General features: G+C 38.0%; 2 non-coding genes across 2 annotated transcripts; both read left to right on the top strand.

The window, feature by feature from the left end:
* Positions 1-215: 215 nt before the first annotated feature.
* Positions 216-321, top strand: LOC120106241 (small nucleolar RNA R71). Its single transcript, XR_005508434.1, has one exon. It is a non-coding gene; the product is annotated as a small nucleolar RNA R71 (small nucleolar RNA).
* Positions 322-12134: 11813 nt separating this feature from the next.
* On the top strand, positions 12135-12241 carry LOC120108402 (small nucleolar RNA R71). Its single transcript, XR_005509770.2, has one exon. It is a non-coding gene; the product is annotated as a small nucleolar RNA R71 (small nucleolar RNA).
* The last annotated feature ends 10215 nt before the right edge of the window (positions 12242-22456 follow it).

The raw sequence follows: 22456 nt of genomic DNA, 5'->3' as shown, positions 1-22456 counted from the left end.
TTATTTCACAAATAGTCCCTTTTCTTGGAGAATTCGGGGGTGCTTGACCAGAACAAGAAGCATGGTGGAGGGAGTTTTCATTAAGATTTTCAAATAATTGCCATGCTTCATGCTCATTTTGAAGCATGAATGTTCCCCCGCATGCAGCATCGATCATCTGACGGTTTCGTTCAGTCAATCCGTCATAGAAACATTGCACTAGCTGCCACTTAGGTATTTGATGATGAGGGCATTTACGGATTAGGTCCCGAAATCTCTCCCAAGTTTCATGAAATTCTTCTCCCTCAGTTTGGGAGAAGCTTGTAATGGCATGTCTAAACTGGTTCGTTCTTCCTATGGAAAAGTATTTTTTTAGGAATTCTTGTTGCATTTGATCCCAAGAACGAATCGAGTTGGCTTCTAAAGAATTCAGCCATTGTTTGGCTCTATCTTTAAGGGAGAAGGAGAATAATCTAAGTTTCAGAGCATCATCAGTGAAGTTCTGAATCTTGATAGTGGTGCAAATCTCAAGAAATTCATCTAAATGTTGGTATAGGTCTTCCTTGGTGAGCCCATAAAAAGATGGGAGCATTTGGATCACACTAGACTTTATTTCATATTGTACAGCTGCTACCTCAGGTAATCGAATGCAAGATGGGGAAGTGTAAATAGTGGGAGTAAAGTACTCCCTCAGGAGTTTGGGTTGTTCTTCAGCCATCTTAAGAGGTGGGGATGATCCTAATGTTTTGATCTTAGCTTGAATGTTCCTAAGGGTTCGTTCTATTTCAGGGTCAAAAGGTAATAATAGGTCACGTACTATAGAACGACTCCCTTGCATACACTAGTACTTGATCAATCAAGCATGCAATAAAAGAAAAAAAACACATAAATCCTGATATTTGTCCTAAAATCACTAGGCAGCTCCTAACTGGTTTGAAGAGGGCACCTAAGCCTCCAATCCGGTCTAATGAATCGAGTTGACCAGGTAAGCTCCTAGGTAAGTGGAGGGGTCACGATGCGTTCGCAAAGGTCCCACTTAAAACCCACTTGCCTCGAACAGATGAACTGTCTCCCTTATAGGGACAAAGCTTGCCTAGACATCAACTAAGCCACAGAGCGAAATTGGTGCAACTTTCGGTGATCTTCGTCCTATTGGGCTCGAATGTCCCTAGGAGCCAACGTCTAATTGATTTTAATTAAAGTGACACTATGTGAGATTGAGTTCACCTAAGTTGGGCAAGAATCCGGTGATGAAATCCGGCTCTTATCTTGTTGGGGTGATTGCCCTTACTATGTGCGGATTAACTTGTGTATGTGTATCAAGCATGCATTCACATTTTTGCTGAAATTAAAATCAAACAATCACCACAAAATTTCAAGCTAATAATTAATTTAAATAAGAAAGGTTTAGAGGTTACCAAAGAAAATTTCCCCAGTAATTTAATTTTTTTTTTTAGGCAAACCATTACAACATTTCTTTTCCAGCAGTTCTCTTTTTAATCATCCCAGATTTTTTTGCTCGATTCCTGATCAAATAATATAAAAAAAATTTAAAAATTAGTGAGAGAGAAAAGAAAAAAAAAGATAAAAAAAGTAACAACAATAGAAAATATTTTTATTTTAGATATATATATATATTTAAAAAAGTTTTTTTTTGTATTTTTTTTAATGATAGGAAAAATAATTATGCTAGCAATCCCCGGCAACGACGCCAAAAATTGATCGGTTCTTTCAATTTTGAAAATAAACCATGCAATAGCACGTATCCTGTAGGATAGTGATTACGGGTGTCGGTCCACAGGGATTGGAGACAAGTTATTTTTCTTTTAAAAGTAAATTAAGAAGAAGAGTTTGCTAACTTAATTATACTGAATTAATCTATGAGTACGAATTGAAATTTATCAAAGTAGATAGATCTAGGGTTTGGAATCCACCGCGTAGCATTGCATTAGGGACTGTGTTCTTAATTTTTATCTTTTGGAGAGGCATGCAAATTGGCTACAAGCCTTTTAAAATAAAATCATAAAGAGTTTTAGGAAGATCCATCTTCAGTATAGCATGAAGTGTCTACCTAAGTATGCTAATCTAGGGTGCAGCACACCTCATCTTCCTAGGCATGGATCATCTTAGACTACTTTACCAAATATGAATTGTAAATGACATGCTCAAGGTTTAAACATCATAAAATAAATTTTCATTGAGAATGAGAATTTAAACAAACTCCCAAAAAAAAAATAAAAGAGTAAGAACTACAATGCCCTGATACATTACTAGGGCTTCATCCAGCCCTAGATTGGACGTCTAGCTGCGCATGGCTTCCAGACGACCTCCCATCTTCATATTAAAAACTTTAGCTCCCATTATTCCTGAAATAACCCAAAGTATTCTCCCTCCCCCCTCCTTTTCTTTTCTTTTCTTTTCCCCTGAACAGAACGTCTCCCCTGTTCTTCAAACCATCCTTTCCGCCTCCCTCACCGATGGCCACCCTCCTCCTTTTATAGCTGTTCGGAGTGCTCGTTCGGGAAGGAAGAAGAGATCACGGCCGGCTGATTCCGGGGCATGATGCCGGAAGGCAAATCGCGGACAAAGAGGATGAAGGGCCGCGGGATCAGCGGAATGGAGTTGGGGGGATCTGGTCGCCGGCTGCACCGCGGGATGAGAGGAGATCTGGGAGATAGCTGGGTGCACGGAAGGCGGCCTGGTTCATCGCGTGATACGCTGGGAGCATGCGTAGCTTGTCTCGGACGCCCAAAACGGCAGCTGTGCGGAGGCGGGGATGCAGGCGGATGAAGAGGCGGAGGATCTGGTCGCCGGCTGCACCGCGTCGAGGATTGGTGCGTCGGCTGTGACGCGTGGCTGGAACGGGCAGGGGGCGCTCTGTGAGGCGGGATCACGGGAAGGATAGATAACGGGAGGAAGGAGATAAACAGTGAAACAGTTTTAATATTATTATTTTTATTATTATTATATTATTTCTCACTGTTCATATGAACAATGTTTTTACGGGACACTGTTCATATGAACAGTGAATAAGTGATTCTCCTCGGAATTATTTTTATTTATTTTATTATATTCATTATTTCCCCTTTTTTTGTTTTAAATTTATAAATTTTATATGAAGGCAGGTAAGGAATTGGTTGGGAATTGACTTTGGGTTTGAGGTGGGTCATGATGCTTGACTTGTCCTTAAGCCCATTGTCATTTAAATTTAATTCTTGCTAAGCTGCTTCAGATCGAACTCGACCAGACAAGACTAAAAACAGGACCGTGACCTAATAAAAAGGGTTAATCAAACCTCTGCCCCATACAAAATTAATTATAACTTTCGATCGAATCAGGACCAAAACCCATTTAATTATAACCTTAGCTTTACTACAATTCTATCAGGTTACCAAACCGGGTCAACACAATCTCCTCCTTATATGTTTTTCTGTAATTTTCATGAAAGATTGCAAACAAGAGAGAGACAAGTTCAGAGTCTGATTTAAGAAAAGAATTATTTGCTTTTTACCATATTTTAAATTTATTTCAATGATCATTCAATTTCATGGTAAAATACGTATTTATCAGTTTAAGAACATTGATAAGTGCTATGGAAAGATAATTAAATTATAGATTATCAAGCACTTATCACCAAGCGCGAGCATCAGTTGTTTTCCATCTTCACCGTCTACGTTCATAGCACATCACCAGCCGTCCACCCGCATCCGAACACCATCGGTCAGCATCCGCGTGTGATCAGCTCCCAGCATCCACAATCTCCCGAGCAACTCGCTTCCCAGCGATTTTCCAGCAAGTCCCGACTTCATCCCAGCGTCCACGCTCCTCCCTTCCGATCCATCTGTTGGATTTCCCAGCGATTTCAGCTCTCTCGAGCGTCCCAGCATGCCACGTCCGATCCTCCTCGCATCCATCCGCTTCTCCCGTGTGCAAGCTTCCAGCTCTCAGCATGGTTCAGCTCCCACGCACATCCTCCGTTCCCAGATCCACTCTCACGTGTTTCTGGATCCTTCTCCCCACCGGCGTGTCATCCTTCCGTTCGAGAGCATCCCGCGATTTCCGCATCTGCGATCAGCTAGCATTCGGGCGTCTTCCAGATCCGCGTCTCAGCTCCCAGCAAAGGTCACACGCGTCATTCGAATCCCAAGCCCAGCCGTCCGCATCCAATCTTCAGCGCGATCCATCGGCCCCTTCCATTTCTGAGCCATCCGTGCTTCAGCCGAGCCCGTGTCACATGCGTCCGCCCGCTTCTTCCGCCTCTCCAATCTTCTATGGATCAGCCTCTCCGCGTCCGGGATACTAGGCAGCCAACACGAGAGGAGCATCCCGTGTGATCAGGGGGTCCATCGGGAGATGAAAGAGGGCTCTCTCGGCTGGGAAGAGGGTGTTCATTCGAAAAACAGAGGAGCATCAGCCATTTGAAAAGAAAAAAAAAAAGAGAAAGGAAACAGGGGAGGCCCTGTTTCCGAAAAGAAAAAGAAAAAAAAAAAGGAGAAAACGAAAGGGAAATTAATTGCTACGTTTTTGATCTTGCTCTTTTTAAAAGAGAAATTAAAAGTAGGATACCCCAAGTATAGGGTGTAGCGAAGTAATATTCTCGGTGAGTCCGAGATCGTATCCACAGGGATTTGACTATGAACAAAAACTAAAGGCTAATTTATATTCAGCTTGGGATAACTAAGGCATCGGGATTCAACTTAGTACTTCTTCATGCATTTCTTTTAATCACCTATTACCTCAGTTAGATCTGAGTGAAGACCTAACTAGAAAATAAAGCGGTGAAAATCATAAATAAATGGATCTTTATGGACGGTATTGCATTAATTTTACTTTAGACTACAGGGATTTCTAAGCATCTGTTATACCCTGGGAGAAATAACAGATCAAACAAATGTATAAGTTTAAAGTAATTCCTAAACATTCACTGCACATAAATGATATTAAAATTTTAATTGATGATTAAAAGAATACATGAAAAAAATACTAGGCTATTCCCTAGCCTTAGCTAAGAGAGATTAGCTATCCATATGAGATGCAAGCATTTTTATAAAAGGGATTAGCATAGAATAAATAAAATAAGGCATAAATCCCTTTTTTTTCTTAAGAAAACAGAGTGCTCTGTTCTCTGTTTTCTTTTTCTTTTCTCCTCCCGATGCTTTTCCTCCTCTCTCGCCCGGCTGGGAAAGATGCAATTGAAGACTTCCCTGGTTCCGTGGCCTCCCTTCTTTCTCGCTCGACTGGATTAAAAGCTTGGAGTTGAATGGAACCTGGCTGCCTTCTCTCCTCCCAAGCCCGACTGAGAAGATCGGAAGACTAGATGCAGATAGATGGCTTCCGAGTTCCTCCTCCTTCTTTGCTCCGTCCTCCCTTCTTGATCTGTGGCCTCCCCTCGCCTCCTCTTTTTCCTCCACCGGATGCTCCCTCGTAGCCCCTTCCCGGTTCCTTTTATAGATACTTTCAGCATGTTTGAAGGAGGAGAAGCGATCGGAGAAGCTGAAACGCTGCTGGGAGTGGATGAGACTCGGATTAGATGAAGTCGAATCGCTTGGGATCTTCGGCTGCTGGGATGCTTCCACTGTTGCTTGGAATGATCCGCTTGGAAGACAAAAAGCCATGCGGCTGGTTAATGCCACAACGCTTGAGATGCCATGGACGGATGTTGGGATGCGGTTGGGAAGTGTGGAAGAAGATGACTGTTGGGGTGTTGAGAAGACTCCTCACAGCCGCTGGATTTGTGGATGAGCTGGGAAGAAACAGGGGAGATGGAAGGACTCTGAGGAGATGCCACGATCGGTTGGGAAAACTGGGAAGCTCCTCACGGACGCGTGCTCGAACGGATGGAATGTGGCGACGGTTGAAGAGCTGAGTGCTGGGTTTGTTCCAAAACAGAGGAGATGGAATGTTGCCACGGACGGTTGGAAGACTTTAACGTTGGGAAGTTGATGGCAAACGGATACTTGGTTTGAGAAGCAATTGAATTGCTTTGGGACTCTCGAGACGGCACAGGGACACTTGAAGATGTTGGAAAATCACTTGCTTCAGCTCGTTGATGTGGATACATGGAAATTTTAGGTTAGGAACTGTTGAGTCGCCTCATCACGGATACTGGAGAATTTGTTGAGCTCGAACTACTGAGCATTGGGCTAAAATCCAGCGTTATTGGTTCTTTTGAATTACATGCACTCAGACACAAATAAAACATTAATTAATTAATTTTATTAATAAAGATTAGCTATAATACTAATTAAGATAATATGAAAATTTCACTTTTGTACTCTCATCACACCCCCCAACTAGCTTATTGCTAGTCTCTAGCAATTTAGTGTGAAAATGATAAAATGAGGGTGCAAAAGTATTGTTTATTTTATTAATATATATATATATCAATATGCATGAATTAAAATAAATACTCACTTTCGTAGAGCATTACGATTGCACTTAGCACATGCAACAAGCCGTTAAACCCCTAGGTTACCCTAGTGGACGAGTGTTGTCTCGTGAGGGTTTGCAGTGATGTTACCCACAAACATCGTTTTTAAGTTAGAAGATACTTTAAAACATAGCAACCCTTAAGGCAAATGTAAATGTGACATCTCAAAATACCTATACCTCCACCACAATTGAATACCCCTTGAGTTCTAGGTGCACTACTCAAATTCACAAGTGTTAACTACTATTTGTTAGCTCCTGATCCACTAAATTTTCCGAATATCCCATGTTATTTATCCAGAATAGTTCGCATATAAAAATGAAGCTATCAATCCCAACTAGACATCCCAGGTACACAGAGTTCTAAAACAATGGAGTCAAACCAGTCATCCACATGTCACTTGGTTTTAGTTTAACTAACCCACTCATTTTTTATTTTTTATTTTTTATATTTTTTTTTTCGCACAGTGACTACAACAGTCCAACTCCATTAGGCTCTAGTAAGGTCCATGTAACGAGCTTTGGGTCAATAACTCTTGATCCAGTTGGCTCAAGGCATTAGGTGAAACACCCATCGAACTTAATTACTCGAACCAGACTACGCCACGAGGCCAGACTAATCACTTATTTCAGATATTTTCACCTTTTTACGCGAACACTCGCTGCTTTGTAGGCAAGAGGCCCGGTTACCTAGTGAAGACAAACTGTATTATTTCTTTTTCTTTTTTTTTTTGCACATATATGACTATTGGTATATAGAAAATACAGTAATCTCTCCCCCCAACTTAAATTCAACATTGTCCCCAATGTTTCAACATGAATGCATGAAATATGATTGTATGAAGGATAATAAGGCTGAAGGTTAGAATTTACCTAATAGAATGACCGCACACTGTTGTTGCTCACCAATTATCATATCAATAGAAAATGAAAGAAAAATTATGTACAAACAGAACATCTCTAGCAGATATAGAGATCAATCCTGATAAACAGGATCTCGCAGATTGGTCGATTCAACCTCTGGGGTAAAGTTATCCAAAAATAACTTCAAACGTTGGCCATTTACTTTAAAAATATTACCGGTGTTTGGATTCTCTATCTCAACGGTTCCATACAAATAAACAGTTTTAACTATAAACGGGCCGGTCCACCTAGATCTCAATTTTTCTGAAAATAAATGAAGTCTTGAATTATACAATAGAACTTTCTGGAAAGGCTCAAATGTTTTCCTTATAATATTTCTATCATGAAAGACTTTCATTTTGTTCTTATAAATTCGAGCATTCTCATATGCTTCATTCCTAATTTCCACTAGTTCATTAAGTTGAAGTTTGCGTAGTGAACTAGCCTTATCCATGTCAAAATTAAATCTCTTAATAGCCCAGTAGGCCCTATGCTCCAATTCCACAGGTAAGTGACACGGTTTGCCAAAAATAAGACGGTACGGAGACATACCAATCGGGCCTTTAAAAGCAGTACGATAAGCCCAAAGTGCATCAGTTAAACGCAAAGACCAGTCTTTGCGATTTGGGTTAACCGTTTTTTTCAGAATATTCTTAATTGATCGATTGGATACTTCAACTTGTCCACTTGTTTGTGGATGATAAGGGGTGGCGATTTTATGGGTGATCCCATATTTTCGCATTAAAGCCTCAAAAGGCTTATTACAGAAGTGCGAACCCCCATCACTGATGATGGCTCGAGGCGTTCCAAATCTAGAAAGAATGTTTTCTTTTAAAAATTTTAAAACAGTTTTATGGTCATTATGTTTGCAAGGAATTGCCTCAATCCATTTGGAGACATAATCTACAGCTACTAAGATGTACAAATTTCCGAATGAAGGAGGAAATGGACCCATAAAATCTATTCCCCAACAATCAAATATTTCGATAATTAAAATTGGGTTGAGGGGCATCATATTCCTACGAGTTATCCCGCCTAACTTTTGACAACGCTCGCAAACTTTGCAAAAGTTATGGAAATCTTTGAACAAGGTGGGCCAATAAAAACCGCACTGTAAAATTTTTGCAGCCATTTTCTTAGTAGAGAAATGACCACCGCAAGCTTCAGAATGACAAAAGGAAATGACACTAATAAATTCGTCATTAGGTACACATCTCCTAATAATTTGGTCTGGGCAGTATTTGAAAAGATAAGGGTCATCCCAGAAGAAATTTTTTATTTCGGTCAAAAATTTTCTTTTGTCCTGTTTATTCCAATGACTTGGTAGTTCACCTGTGACTAAAAAATTTGCAATGTCTGCAAACCAGGGTGAAGATGTGATCTCAAACAGTTGCTCATCAGGGAAAGTGTCTTTTATGGGTGAATTATCTAAGGAATCTGGAAGAGTGAGACGGGACAAGTGATCAGCTACTACGTTCTCTACCCCCTTTTTATCTCTTATTTCTAGAAAAAATTCTTGGAGCAGAAGGATCCACCTAAGCAAACGCGCTTTAGCATCCTTTTTTGAAAGAAGGTACTTAAGGGCAGCATGGTCAGTGTAGATAATGATTTTGGATCCAATCAAGTAAGACCTAAATTTGTCTAGTGCAAATACTACGGCAAGTAGTTCCTTTTCCGTAGTGGTGTAATTCTTTTGTGCACTATTTAAAGTCTTACTTGCATAGTAGATAACATAAGGCTTCCTTTCTTTTCTTTGCCCTAAAACTACCCCAACTGCATATTCACTAGCATCACACATAATTTCAAAAGGAAGAGACCAGTCAGGTGGTTGCATGATGGGAGCAGAGGTCAGCAAGCTTTTAAGTTTATCAAAAGCTCTTTGACATTCTTCAGACCACACAAATTGGGTTTCCTTTTGAAGCAGATTACATAAGGGTTTAGATATTGAGCTAAAATCTTTAATGAATCTCCTATAAAATCCTGCATGACCCAAAAATGAGCGTATATCTTTGATAGTTTTTGGGTTGGGTAAGTTAGCAATTAAGTCAATTTTAGCTTTGTCTACTTCAATTTCTTCAGATGAAATGACATGCCCAAGAACAATTCCCCTAGTTACCATGAAATGGCACTTCTCCCAGTTTAAGATTAGATTCTTCTCCTCACACCGAATTAAGACTAGCCTTAAATGGTCTACACAGTTTTCAAAAGAGGAGCCGAAAACAGAGAAATCATCCATGAATACTTCCAAAAAGCGCTCAACCATGTCAGAAAAAATACTGAGCATGCATCTTTGGAAGGTTGCAGGAGCATTACACAATCCAAATGGCATTCTCTTGTAAGCAAAAGTGCCAAAAGGACATGTAAACGTGGTCTTTTCTTGATCTTCAGGATCAATTGCAATTTGGTTGTATCCTGAATAGCCATCTAGGAAGCAATAAAATTTGGGGCCTGCTAACCTTTCTAAGATTTGATCAATAAAAGGTAGAGGAAAATGATCCTTTCTAGTGACAGAATTAAGTTTTCTGTAGTCAATGTATACACGCCAACTAGTGGGGACCCTAGTTGGAACTAATTCATTGTTCGTATTTTTGACTACAGTAACACCAGATTTTTTTGGGACTACTTGGGTTGGACTTACCCATTTACTATCTGAAATTGGGTAGATCATACCCGCATCCAGAAGTTTCAGAACTTCTGCCCTAACCACATCCTTCATGTTTGGGTTTAATCGACGTTGAGGTTGACGAGAAGGTTTGGCATCAGCTTCTAGGTAGATTCTATGAGTGCAAATTGCGGAAGTAATTCCCTTGATATCAGCAATTGTCCACCCTATTGCTCCCTTATGTTCCTTGAGAATTTCTAACAATTTTAATTCCTGATTTTGTTCGAGTTGGGATGATATGATCACAGGAAAGGTCTCTTTTTGACCAAGGTATGCATACTTTAGCTCAGATGGTAAAGGTTTTAGCTCAAGTTTGGGTGCTTGAACACTAGATGGTAGAAGACTATTGTTGCATGGAGGTAATTCTTCAAAACGAGATTTCCACCTATCTGTATCCAACAAAGGAGCTGAATCTAATATAGCACTGATTTCTCTAAAGTTTTGGTTGATATCTGTATTTCTGAAATGAGTTAGGCATGTTTCTAAAGGATCAGAAGAAAGAGATGGGACAAGAGCATCTTCTACAATGGAGTCGATCAGATTAACTCCATGAATCTCATCATTTTCGTTGTCATTATCGGGTTGTTTGCAAATGTTAAATATATTAAAATCTATAGTCATATTCCCGAATGACATTTTCATTATTCCATTTCGACAGTTAATCAAAGCATTGGAAGTAGCTAGAAATGGGCGGCCTAAGATGACAGGTATTGGAGTGGTACAGTTCATGACAGGCTGGGTATCTAATACTATGAAGTCGACTGGAAAATAGAATTTATCAATTTGGACAAGTACATCCTCGACTACTCCTCTTGGTATCTTTATAGATCGATCGGCAAGTTGGAGAGTAACCTTGGTTGGTTTTAGTTCACCAAGTCCTAATTGTTCATAAACTGAATAGGGCAGTAAGTTAACACTTGCACCTAAATCCAGAAGGGCTCGTTGTATCCTGAAGTTTCCTATGATGCAAGATATGGTAGGACAACCAGGATGTTTATATTTAGGTGGGGTGTTGTGTTTGAGAATAGCACTCACTTGTTCAGTTAGAAAAGCTTTCTTTTGTACGTAAAGCTTTCGCTTTATGGTACAAAGATCTTTTAAAAATTTTGCATAAGATGGAATTTGCTTAATGGCATCTAATAGAGGAATATTAATCTTTACTTGTTTAAAGATATCCAAAATTTCTTAATCAGGTACTCCTTTTTTAGCTGCAAGCAAGCGCTGAGGGAATGGAGCAACTATTTTATGATGAGGTATTGGATCATCTTGTTCATTATCATCTTCATCCTTCTTTTCAATAGATTTTTCAGGTTTGTCATCTTTTGTCGGAATTTCTTTGTTAATTATTTTTCCGCTACGAAGGGTTGTGACAGACTTAACTTGCTCAAATTTAGGTTGGGATGAACTTGCTTCATGGACCTCATGTTGACCCTTTGGGTTAGATTGAGGTTGGGCTGGAAATGTCCCTTTTTCCCTAATATTGAGTTGAGCCTCAATTCTACCTACAGAATTTTTAAGTTCTTGGAGTGATTGCATTGTATTCTGATTTATTTGAGTCTGCCCTTGCATGAAGGTTTGCAAAGTATCTTCAAGGGATTTCCTATGTGGTGGCACATAAGGAGTAGGAACAGAATTTCCTTGAGATTCATTGGCAGTAGGTCCATGTCTCCAGCTAAAGTTAGGATGGTTTCGCCAATTAGGATTATATGTTTCTGGAAATGGTCTTTTATAAGTATTGGTGAAATTTGCTTGATCATGCAACACTTCTTGAAAAGCAGGGATTGTAGGACAATCCTTGGTCACATGTGCATTACTCTCGCAAATTCCACATATACTTTCAACAATAGTTTGTGCTTTTCCTATATTGGCTTTGCTTAATTCCATGGCTTCAACCTTCCTAGTCAGATTAGCAATTTTTACATTGACATCATTATCATCTTTAATAAGATATATTCCTCCTTTTGCATTAGGTGCTATTTTAGATTTTTCATTTTTATCTGTTGTATCCCAAGCTTATGCATTTTCTGCTAAAAGATCAAAATAATCCCAGGCTTCATTTGGTTCCTTACTCATGAATTCACCATTACACATCATTTCTACAAATTGTCTCATATTGGAGGACAAACCATCATAAAAGAAACTAATGACCCTCCAAATTTCATATCCATGATGTGGGCAAGCAAGCAGAAGGTCCTTAAATCTTTCCCAACACTGAAAAAATGTTTTCCCATCTTTTTGTGCAAAGTTCATGATATTTCTTCTAAGTGTGTTTGTTTTATGTGTTGGAAAGAATTTCTTTAAAAATTCTCTTGTCATTTCTTGCCAGGTAGCTATGGTCCTAGGCCTTAAGGAGTGTAACCATGACTTAGCTTTTTCCTTTAAAGAAAAAGGAAATAACTTAAGCTTAACTACTTCTTCAGTGACATCATTGAAATGAAGTGTTGAACACACTTCATCAAATTCTTTTAGGTGCAAGTAGGGACTTTCAGAATCAAGTCCGTAAAACTTTGGGAGTAATTGGATTATTCCTGGTTTCATGTCAAAGGCTCCCGCAGCAGTAGGAATAACCATGCAAGATGGAGTACTGGTCCTAGTAGGTTGTAGATAATCACGAAGCGTTCTAATAGGTAAGTCATCTTGAAATTCATTATCTCCCTGATTACTACCATTATCTTCCATTTGATTATTTGAATTTTGAACAATTAAATTTTTATCTCTTGATTCAACTCGAAATAATCTATTCATTTTATCTCTCTCCCACAACAGCATATACTGAAATTTAATTTTATTTATATATTTTATTTTTTTTTAATTTGGGGTTGGTACAAGTACCACCTAAAGAGATCTAAACAAACACACAAACAAAAATTTAATTAAAATTATGCATTAAAACATCACCCAACAATTTCTAATATTTTTCTAAATATTCTAGACAGCTCCTAACTAGTTTGAAGAGGACACTTAAGCCTCCAATCTGGTCTAGTAACCTTAGTCGACCAGGTAAGCTCCCAGGTAAGTGGAGGGGTCACGATGCGTGTAGCAAAGGTCCCACTTAAAACCCACTTTCCTCGAACAGAAACTGTCTTCCTTCAGTCACTTAGAGGGAAAAAGCTTGTCTAGACATCGACCAGGGCCACAGAGCAAAATTGGTGCAACTTTCAGTGGTCTTCGTCCTATTGAGCTCGAATATCCTTAGGGGCCAACGTCTAGTTGATTTTAATTAGGCTTAGGATATTTATGCACTTGGATGATTTGTGGGCTAAGGACGAGTGATGAAATTCCGACCTTATCTTTTTAATGGGTTCAGCCCTTAGATTATTTCATGCAAATGCTTTATACTATATGCAACAATCAAGAAGATTTTTAGCATTTTATGTCATGACATTAAATTGCATTTGAATAGTTGATCAAGCAAACTAGCTAAAATTTTTTCCTTTTTATTTATTTATTATTTTATTATTTTAATTAATAATTTTTTTTAATTATTTTTTTAAACAAGAGTAAAATTCTAATGTAGGAAAAATAGGACTAGTATGAGCAAAACAGGAAAATTAATTTAAATACTCACGGCCGGAGTTCGTTCACTCCGGAAATCCAAAAATGTGATCTTGATCTTCCTCGTTACTGGTCCCGCTTTGTGTCGTCCTTGAATCTGAAAAGATTTGAAATTTCAGTTGTGTTAAAAATAAAAAAAAAATTGAAGAAATAGAAAGTAAAAATTGAAATTTGCAGCCTTGTTCTCGTTCGCACGTTGCAAATCTCCGGCAACGGCGCCAAAAACTTGCTACGTTTTTGATCTTGCTCTTTTTAAAAGAGAAATTAAAAGTAGGATACCCCAAGTATAGGGTGTAGCGAAGTAATATTCTCGGTGAGTCCGAGATCGTATCCACAGGGATTTGACTATGAACAAAAACTAAAGGCTAATTTATATTCAGCTTGGGATAACTAAGGCATCGGGATTCAACTTAGTACTTCTTCATGCATTTTTTTTAATCACCTATTACCTCAGTTAGATCTGAGTGAAGACCTAACTGGAAAATAAAGTGGTGAAAATCATAAATAAATGGATCTTTATGGACGGTATTGCATTAATTTTACTTTAGACTACAGGGATTTCTAAGCATCTGTTATACCCTGGGGGAAATAACAGATCAAACAAATTTATAAGTTTAAAGTAATTCCTAAACATTCACTGCACATAAATGATATTAAATTTTAATTGATGATTAAAAGAATACATGAAAAAAAATACTAGGCTATTCCCTAGCCTTAGCTAAGAGAGATTAGCTATCCATATGAGATGCAAGCATTTTTATAAAAGGGATTAGCATAGAATAAATAAAATAAGGCATAAATCCCTTTTTTTTCTTAAGAAAACAGAGTGCTCTGTTCTCTGTTTTCTTTTTCTTTTCTCCTCCCGATGGTTCTCCTCCTCTCTCGCTCGGCTGGAAAAGATGCAATTGAAGACTTCCCTGGTTCCGTGGCCTCCCTTCTTTCTCGCTCGACTGGATTAAAAGCTTGGAGTTGAATGGAACCTGGCTGCCTTCTCTCCTCCCAAGCCCGACTGAGAAGATCGGAAGACTAGATGCAGATAGATGGCTTTCGAGTTCCTCCTCCTTCTTTGCTCCGTCCTCCCTTCTTGATCCGTGGCCTCCCCTCGCCTCCTCTTTTTCCTCCACCGGATGCTCCCTCGTAGCCCCTTCTCGGTTCCTTTTATAGATACTTTCAGCATGTTTGAAGGAGGAGAAGCGATCGGAGAAGCTGAAACACTGCTGGGAGTGGATGAGACTCGGATTAGATGAAGTTGAATCGCTTGGGATCTTCGGCTGCTGGGATGCTTCCACTGTTGCTTGGAATGATCCGGTTGGAAGACAAAAAGCCATGCGGCTGGTTGATGCCACAACGCTTGAGATGCCATGGACGGACGTTGGGATGCGGTTGGGAAGTGTGGAAGAAGATGACTGTTGGGGTGTTGAGAAGACTCCTCACAGCCGCTGGATTTGTGGATGAGCTGGGAAGAAACAGGGGAGACGGAAGGACTCTGAGGAGATGCCACGATCGGTTGGGAAAACTGGGAAGCTCCTCACGGACGCGTGCTCGAACGGATGGAATGTGGCGACGGTTGAAGAGCTGAGTGCTGGGTTTGTTCCAAAACAGAGGAGATGGAATGTTGCCACGGACGGTTGGAAGACTTTAACGTTGGGAAGTTGATGGCAAACGGATACTTGGTTTGAGAAGCAATTGAATTGCTTTGGGACTCTCGAGACGGCACAGGGACACTTGAAGATGTTGGAAAATCACTTGCTTCAGCTCGTTGATGTGGATACATGGAAATTTTAGGTTAGGAACTGTTGAGTCACCTCATCACGGACACTGGAGAATTTGTTGAGCTCGAACTACCGAGCATTGGGCTAAAATCCAGCGTTATTGGGTCTTTTGAATTACATGCACTCAGACACAAATAAAACATTAATTAATTAATTTTATTAATAAAGATTAGCTATAATACTAATTAAGATAATATGAAAATTTCACTTTTGTACTCTCATCATTAATGCGTGAAATGAGTGGCTGATATCTTAGGAAGGGTGATAGAGGAACCTTTGATGTATTGCTCTTTGAAGTAAACTCTAAACTTTTACTTTGAATGACTTATATTTATTGATATGTTCTCGATCCATGCATAGTTATTTCGTAGATAGCTCTTTAATGGATTATGATTATTGATATATGGATTGCTTTAGTATTTGATTCATCGTAGACGTAGAAAGCACGATGAATGCTTAGAAATTGAGTTCATATGTTCATGAAACATATACCATGATTAGATCTATCCTACAGTTAATCTTTAATCAAGAACCATAGAGTTTATTTCTTGGATGCAATATCATCAAGGGAGATTCCAGATCCCTACCATCTTTATTTCATCGAACTTTGTTTATTGATATATTGTTCTCTGCTTTTAATTTCTAAAAATCAAAACATCATCTTAATCCATAAATTTATTGAATTAATTAATATAAAAATTACGCTAATAATCCATAGATCGTTTCCTGAGGATTCGACCTCGGACTTCCGAGTTATACTACTTGTGCGATTCTCCTGCACTTGGGAGAGCATTTCTGTGACGCACCAGTGCTTGTTCCAAATCATATATTACTTTATCATATTTGTAATGAGTGTTTTCAACTAAGATAGTTATTTTACATAGATCTTCTTTAATGATATAACCACACAGAAGTACATTCTACACATTCGTTTGATAAAATACAAGGCTCATAAAGCAAGCAAAAGATAATGGTGATCTTTACTTCTAATCATGCAAGAATTTCATCAAGATCTATTTCATCTTTTCTTGATTGAATCTTCTAGTAGTCACCAATTTTTCTTCATCAAGTGCATTTCTGAAAAACTCAATTTGGTTCTAATTATTAACAAGTTTTCAGATTTTATCAGCAAGATTTAAATTTCTATCTCTTTCAAAAGTGATTTAGTTTAATTTGACCAATTATAATCCTGTTCATTCTTCTCAAGGTGTTTTAGTTTCAGATTGTTACATGCAAGCAAAAAGATTAACTATATACTTATCATAAGATCTGATTTTAGTGTCTTGAGAATGATCATTAAATGATTATACCTTTAGGATGTTGAATTGCTTACATTCAGTATATTTACTTTGTTGAAATTGATCCTCTCCATGATCATTTTCTGATGCAGAGCAATTCTTTAGGATTAAGGCCCTAATTCCTTTATTAAGCTCACCTGCATCAACAATAACATCTATGCTCTTTCTTGATGAAGGATCATTAGTCTCATCAAGAATAATATGAATTAATTCTTCTATAATTAGAGTTCTATTTATTTGAATACTCAATATGCTTTGTTTGATGAGTAATTTTTATCAGATTTGGCATATTGTTCATTATTGAAAACATAACATGTATAACTGAAAAACATGAAGGTATGCAACACTTTATTTTCTGTTTTTCATGAGTTCATAAGGAATTTTCAAAAAAGGTTCTAATAGAAACCTTATAACATAACAAGCTGTGATGATAACTATAATCAGAATCAATTATGCAAATTACTATCACATAGCATTGTCCATCACTTTTCTTCAAAAGTTTTATTTTTACTTTTTATAAACTCAATATGCAATGATGTTCTTGGTGTAGAAACAATTGTATTCAATATCATTTTCTGTGCAAAACTTAACAAGACATTGGTTTTCAAAATTGTGCCATGATACTCTTTATTTTCACAGTTTGCAAACCTTTTTTATTTGAAACCTATTGTAAGTTTGTGCCAATGCAGAAAATATTTTGATTTAGGTGCCAAAAATAAAACTAATGTAAGCTTTGAGAAATCATCCACAATTACAAAATCAAGAAGCTTATCTTCTAGAGATCCAAATAAGTTTATGTGGAGAATTTTCAAAGACTAAAAGGTGAAAATAATATTTTCATATTTAGAGAGTATTCTAGTTTGTTTTTCTAGTTGACATGCATAGCAAACTTTATCCTTGCAGAAATTAATCTAAGTAAACCAATGACAAGTTTTTTTTTTAGATTAAGTCCATACGAGTATAAGTTGATTTTATATGGCAAAACTCATTTCATTAATCTTGGTATTCATAATGCATATATCTAAAAATATACCAAGTACACATTCTTATGCCTAAGATCAATAAAAGATAATGCCATAGATAAGAACTCTTAATCAAGCATATAGAGAATTCATAGAGTTATTCTAGGAGAATTGATTTACCAAATTATCCATCAATAAGTAAAACATAATATAGAAAGATGGAGTGATTTGGATATATTTTCTTTTCATACTAAAAATATCACTTATATCACAAAAATGATTAATACTTGCAAGTTATGTTTTAATCAACTAATAAAACAATTTCAATATGAGAGGATGCAAGAATTACTTATTTCGTTATTTCTTTCATTTTAATCACTCTTCTTAATTACATTTTAAATTCAATTCTTTAACACGTGTCTAGAGCACCCATTGTCCAGATAACATCTTTCATTAGAACCTTTGATAGCTAGATACACCTGCTGAAAAATAATTAGATTTTCAACTTAGGAACCTAAGCTCTTTCGGATCCTTGCAGGTTAGCTATAATTGTTCTTTTCGGAACCTATACTTTCTTGATAACTATTTTATTTATTAGTTTGCAGGTTTTAGGATTATAAGGAATGTATTTCTGCATACTCTTGTTAAATTTAACAAACATAGATTTAACATAAGTAGATGATGAATTTTCAATTTTCTATTTTTGTTCATTAAGTTCATCAGATTTTTGAAAAATTATTTTAGGATGATCAGTGGAGGATTTAACACATGTCATTAAAGAATTTTTGTGTGTACCAAGGTTGATATCCTAATCCAGTCTTTTCAAATTCAGCTCTTTGATTATTTATCATTAAGTTCAATTTTTTAGAGTTCATAGTAAATTGTTTGATGACCCAAAGATTGATTTTGATGATCACAAAATCTTGAAGTATAAATACTAATGTTTGTGTTGCAAGAAGAAAGATAATTTATTTTGCAAGGAACATAGCAAGTTGGAAAAATACAAGAAGGCCTCAAAAGCTCTCAAGAAAAGTTGGAAGAAACCTACACTTCATTGGCCCAAGTTTCAAGTTCAAAGAATTCAAGTTGGAGGAGCAAATTTAAAGAAAGATTCAAAAGATTAGTCCTCGAGTCGACTCCTGGAAGTTTAGAGTCGACTCTGGCACTCTGGAGTTTCAAGAAACAGTGCTCGAGTCGACTCCGGGACTCTACGAGTCGACTCTGACTGAGAACAGGCAAAAAGACAGAGAGTTGTTTTTCAGCGCTACAGTGCTCGAGTCGACTCCAACTTCAGCGCTACAGTGCAGAGTCGACTCCCAGCTACAGTGCCGGCAGACTACTATTCACGAGTCGACTCCTATTTCAGCCGAGTCGACTCCTGCTTCAGCCGAGTCGACTCCTGCTTCAGCCGAGTCGACTCTAGCACGCTGGGAGGCATAACGGCTAGTTTTTTCTTGACACCAACGGCTCTATTTTTGTCTCTAACGGCTAGATTTTTGTTTCCACGCCATCTAAAGCTATAAAATCAAGAGGAGAGCTAGGGGAGAAGGGATGGAAGTGGGAGAGAATACTTAGAAAAGAGATCTCAAAGAAAAATCTCCCAAAAGCACAAAAGGGCCATTCAAAGCAAAATAGAGAGAAGAAGAGCATCCAAGTGAATCCCAAAGCTTCCTTTTCAACTGTGTGCTGCCTCAGTGATCTTCTACCTCGTGCCAAATCAGAAGAGGGTCAAGAAAAGAAGAAACCGAGTTCCTTCATCTTCAAAACTTGTTTGAGGGCTTCTCTTTACTCTACTTGTTTACATTGCTATATTTGCTTGTTTAAGAAGCTTGTATTTGTTTCAAATTCTTAGTCTAATATCTTGTAACTTGATTCAATCAAAGGATTGAATCAAGGGGTTAAGGTTTGTTGGTGAGCCAAGTATAAAACCAACGTTGTAAGGTTGTGGTTGGTGAGCCTTTGGAAAAACCAACTGGGTTGATTGTGAACCCGGAAAATAGTCGTTGTAAGGTTGTGGTTGGTGAGCCTTTGGAAAAACCAACTGGGTTGATTAAACAATCGTTGTAAGGTTGTGGTTGGTGAGCCTTTGGGAAAACCAACTGGGTTGGATTGTGAGCCCGTGAAAACAATCGGTTGGTTCTAGTCGGTGAGCCTGTGAAAACCGACCGAGTTCGTTGTGATCTCGCAAAACAACAAGTTGGGTTGTGAGCTTGTAAAACAACCGGCTGTAATCTGAGGGATTATAGTGAAATTCCCAAGAAGTCTTGGGGAGTGGATGTAGGTGCTGGGGTGTACCGAACCACTATACATCTTTGTGTTTGTGATGCCTTATCTCTTGTATTTCATGCCTTACATTCATACTTGATTATGTCATATCTCTAGCTTTGTTTTCTATAGAGTTATAAGTGATTGTTTAGAATTTGGTTAGCTTCCTCTCCATTCTTACCATACACATAGATTAAAATTGATCATACAACTATAAGTTAATTTTAGATCAATTGCACCCTAAAGTCATAGTATAATTGCTCTAGCTTAATTTTCCATTACTTTACTTATAATTGCCTAGAGCTTAAGTAAATAACATCTTATCATTCCGCTGCATTTAATTCAAAGCAAAAATTAGGGAACATAATTTTTAGAAAAACCAATTCACCCCCCCTCTTGGGTTGTCACCTTGGGCAATATTGTTTAACTATAGGCTTAAATTTGTTAACTTCTTTAGTTAACCTTTCATTGTCTTCTAAGAGCAATTCATTATTTTTCTGAATTATATCATGGCTTTCAGCAAGAGAGATTTTTCTGATTTAGCTTTTTATTCTTTAAACTAAGTTTCTTATATTCTAAGTATAGTTCAGAAAAAGCCTCATAAAGTTCATCAAATGTAAAATTAGATTGAGTTTCAGTATGTACTTCATCTTTGAATGAGAAACACTTTGAGTTCTGGTACGTACCTCATCTTCATGTCCCATAAAGCAAAGATTTTCAATTTTAGTTTGTCATTCTTTTTCTTCAGAGCTAGTTTCAGATTCACTAAAAATGTTAGTGCATTCATATTTAACTTCAAGCATATTCCAGATTTTCTTAGCAGTTATGCAAAAAGATATGCTATTAAGTTCACTATCATCTAATGCACAATATAGAATATTCATGGCTTTTGTATTTTGCTGAGCCATTTCCTTATCATGATTAGTGTTTGTGTGTGGACCATTGACTATGATACTCCATAAATCATAGTCATGTACTTGAATGAAAATATGCATGCGTGCTTTCCAATCTGTATAGTTTATGCCATTAAATAGTGGAGGTCTATCAATTAATTGTCCCTCTCCTAGAAAACTATCTATTTGAGTTGTCATGATCTTTGGCTCTTGATCGTGAAATCAACAAATAACCTTAGAGCACCTGCTCTGATACCACTTGTTGCCCAAGATGACAATCCAAGAGAAGGGATGAATTGGGTTTTCTAATTAAAATTAAACCAGATCAATTCTTTCTTGAATACTTAAGATGCAATTGATCTAAAATTAACTTATGGTTGTATGATCAATTTTAATCTATGTGAATGGTATGAATGCAGTGGAAGCTAAGCAAGCTCTAAACAATCACATATAAATCGATAGAAAACAAAGCTAGAGCTATTATACAATCAAGTATGAACGTAAGGCATGAAGCACAAGAGATAAGGCATTACAAACACAAAGATGTATAGTGGTTCGGTGTACCCCAGCACCTACATCCACTCTCCAAAACCTCTTGAAAATTTTACTATAATCCCTCAGATTACAGCCGATTGTTTTACAAGCTCACAACCTAACTTATTGTTTTCATGATATCACAACGAACTCGGTTGGTTTTCCGAGGCTCACCGACTAAAACCAAACCAATTGTTTTTTCGGGCTCACAATCCAACCCAGTTGGTTTTCCTCGGATTACCAACTACAACCTACAACGTTGGTTTTCACTGGCTCACCAACAACTCTTAATCCCTTGATTCAATCCCTTGATTGAATCAAGTTACAAGATATCAAAATAGAAGTTTAAAACAAATACAAGCTTCTCAAATAAGCAGATATAACAATATAAAAAAATAGAGTAAAGAGAAGAAGTCCTCAAACAAGGTTTGCAGATTAAAGAACTCGGCTTTCCCTTTACTTGACCCTCTTCTGATTTCGCATGAGCTAGAGGATCACTGAGGCAGCACACAATTGGAGAGGAAGCTTTGGGATTCACTCAGATACTTTTCTTCTCTCTCTTTTGCTTTGAATGATCCTTTTGTGCTTTTGGGAGGTTTCTCTTAAAATCTCTTTAAAATCTCTTTCCTATGTGTTCTCTCCCACTTCTCACCTTCTCCCCTTACTCTCCTCTTGATTTTATAGCTTTGGATGGCGTGGGAACAAAGATCTAGCCGTTAGAGACAAAAATGGAGTCGTTGTAGTTGAGAAAAACTAGCCATTATGCACCCCAGTCATAGTGAAGTCGTCTCACCCATCCAGGAGTTGGCTCGGCTGAAGTGGAAGACGTCTCGCATGATTCTGGAGTCAGCTCTGGCTCGGGATCCCTCTAACAGAGTATCGGTCGATTCTCGTTGGAGTCGTCTCGCGTCTTGGTCCGTCGAAAATGAGTTCTGTGTCTTGTCTGAGAGAGTCGACTCGCGCTTTGTCTGAAGGATGGGAGACGCCTCGCGCTTGACTCGAGTCGACTCGCGCTTTGCGACACGAAATACCACTTTCTGTCTCTCTGAGAGAGTCATCTCGAAGCGATTGGGAGTCGTCTCGTGCTTTGTGGAGACGGCTCGAGGGTGTGCCAAAATGCCATGCTTGTGCCGGAGTTGACTCGTACTTCCTGGGAGTCGACTCGAGGACTGTTTTTTTGAATTTTTCTTTGAGTTTGCTCCTC

The sequence above is a fragment of the Phoenix dactylifera genome, chromosome 16, assembly GCF_051530095.1.
Source record: "Phoenix dactylifera cultivar Ajwa chromosome 16, Ajwa_hap1_PhDact_Kaust_v1.1, whole genome shotgun sequence".
In the NCBI taxonomy this organism is placed as follows: domain Eukaryota; kingdom Viridiplantae; phylum Streptophyta; class Magnoliopsida; order Arecales; family Arecaceae; genus Phoenix; species Phoenix dactylifera.
Note: the sequence above shows the minus strand (reverse complement) of the source record. Positions and strands in the feature narration are given on the sequence as shown.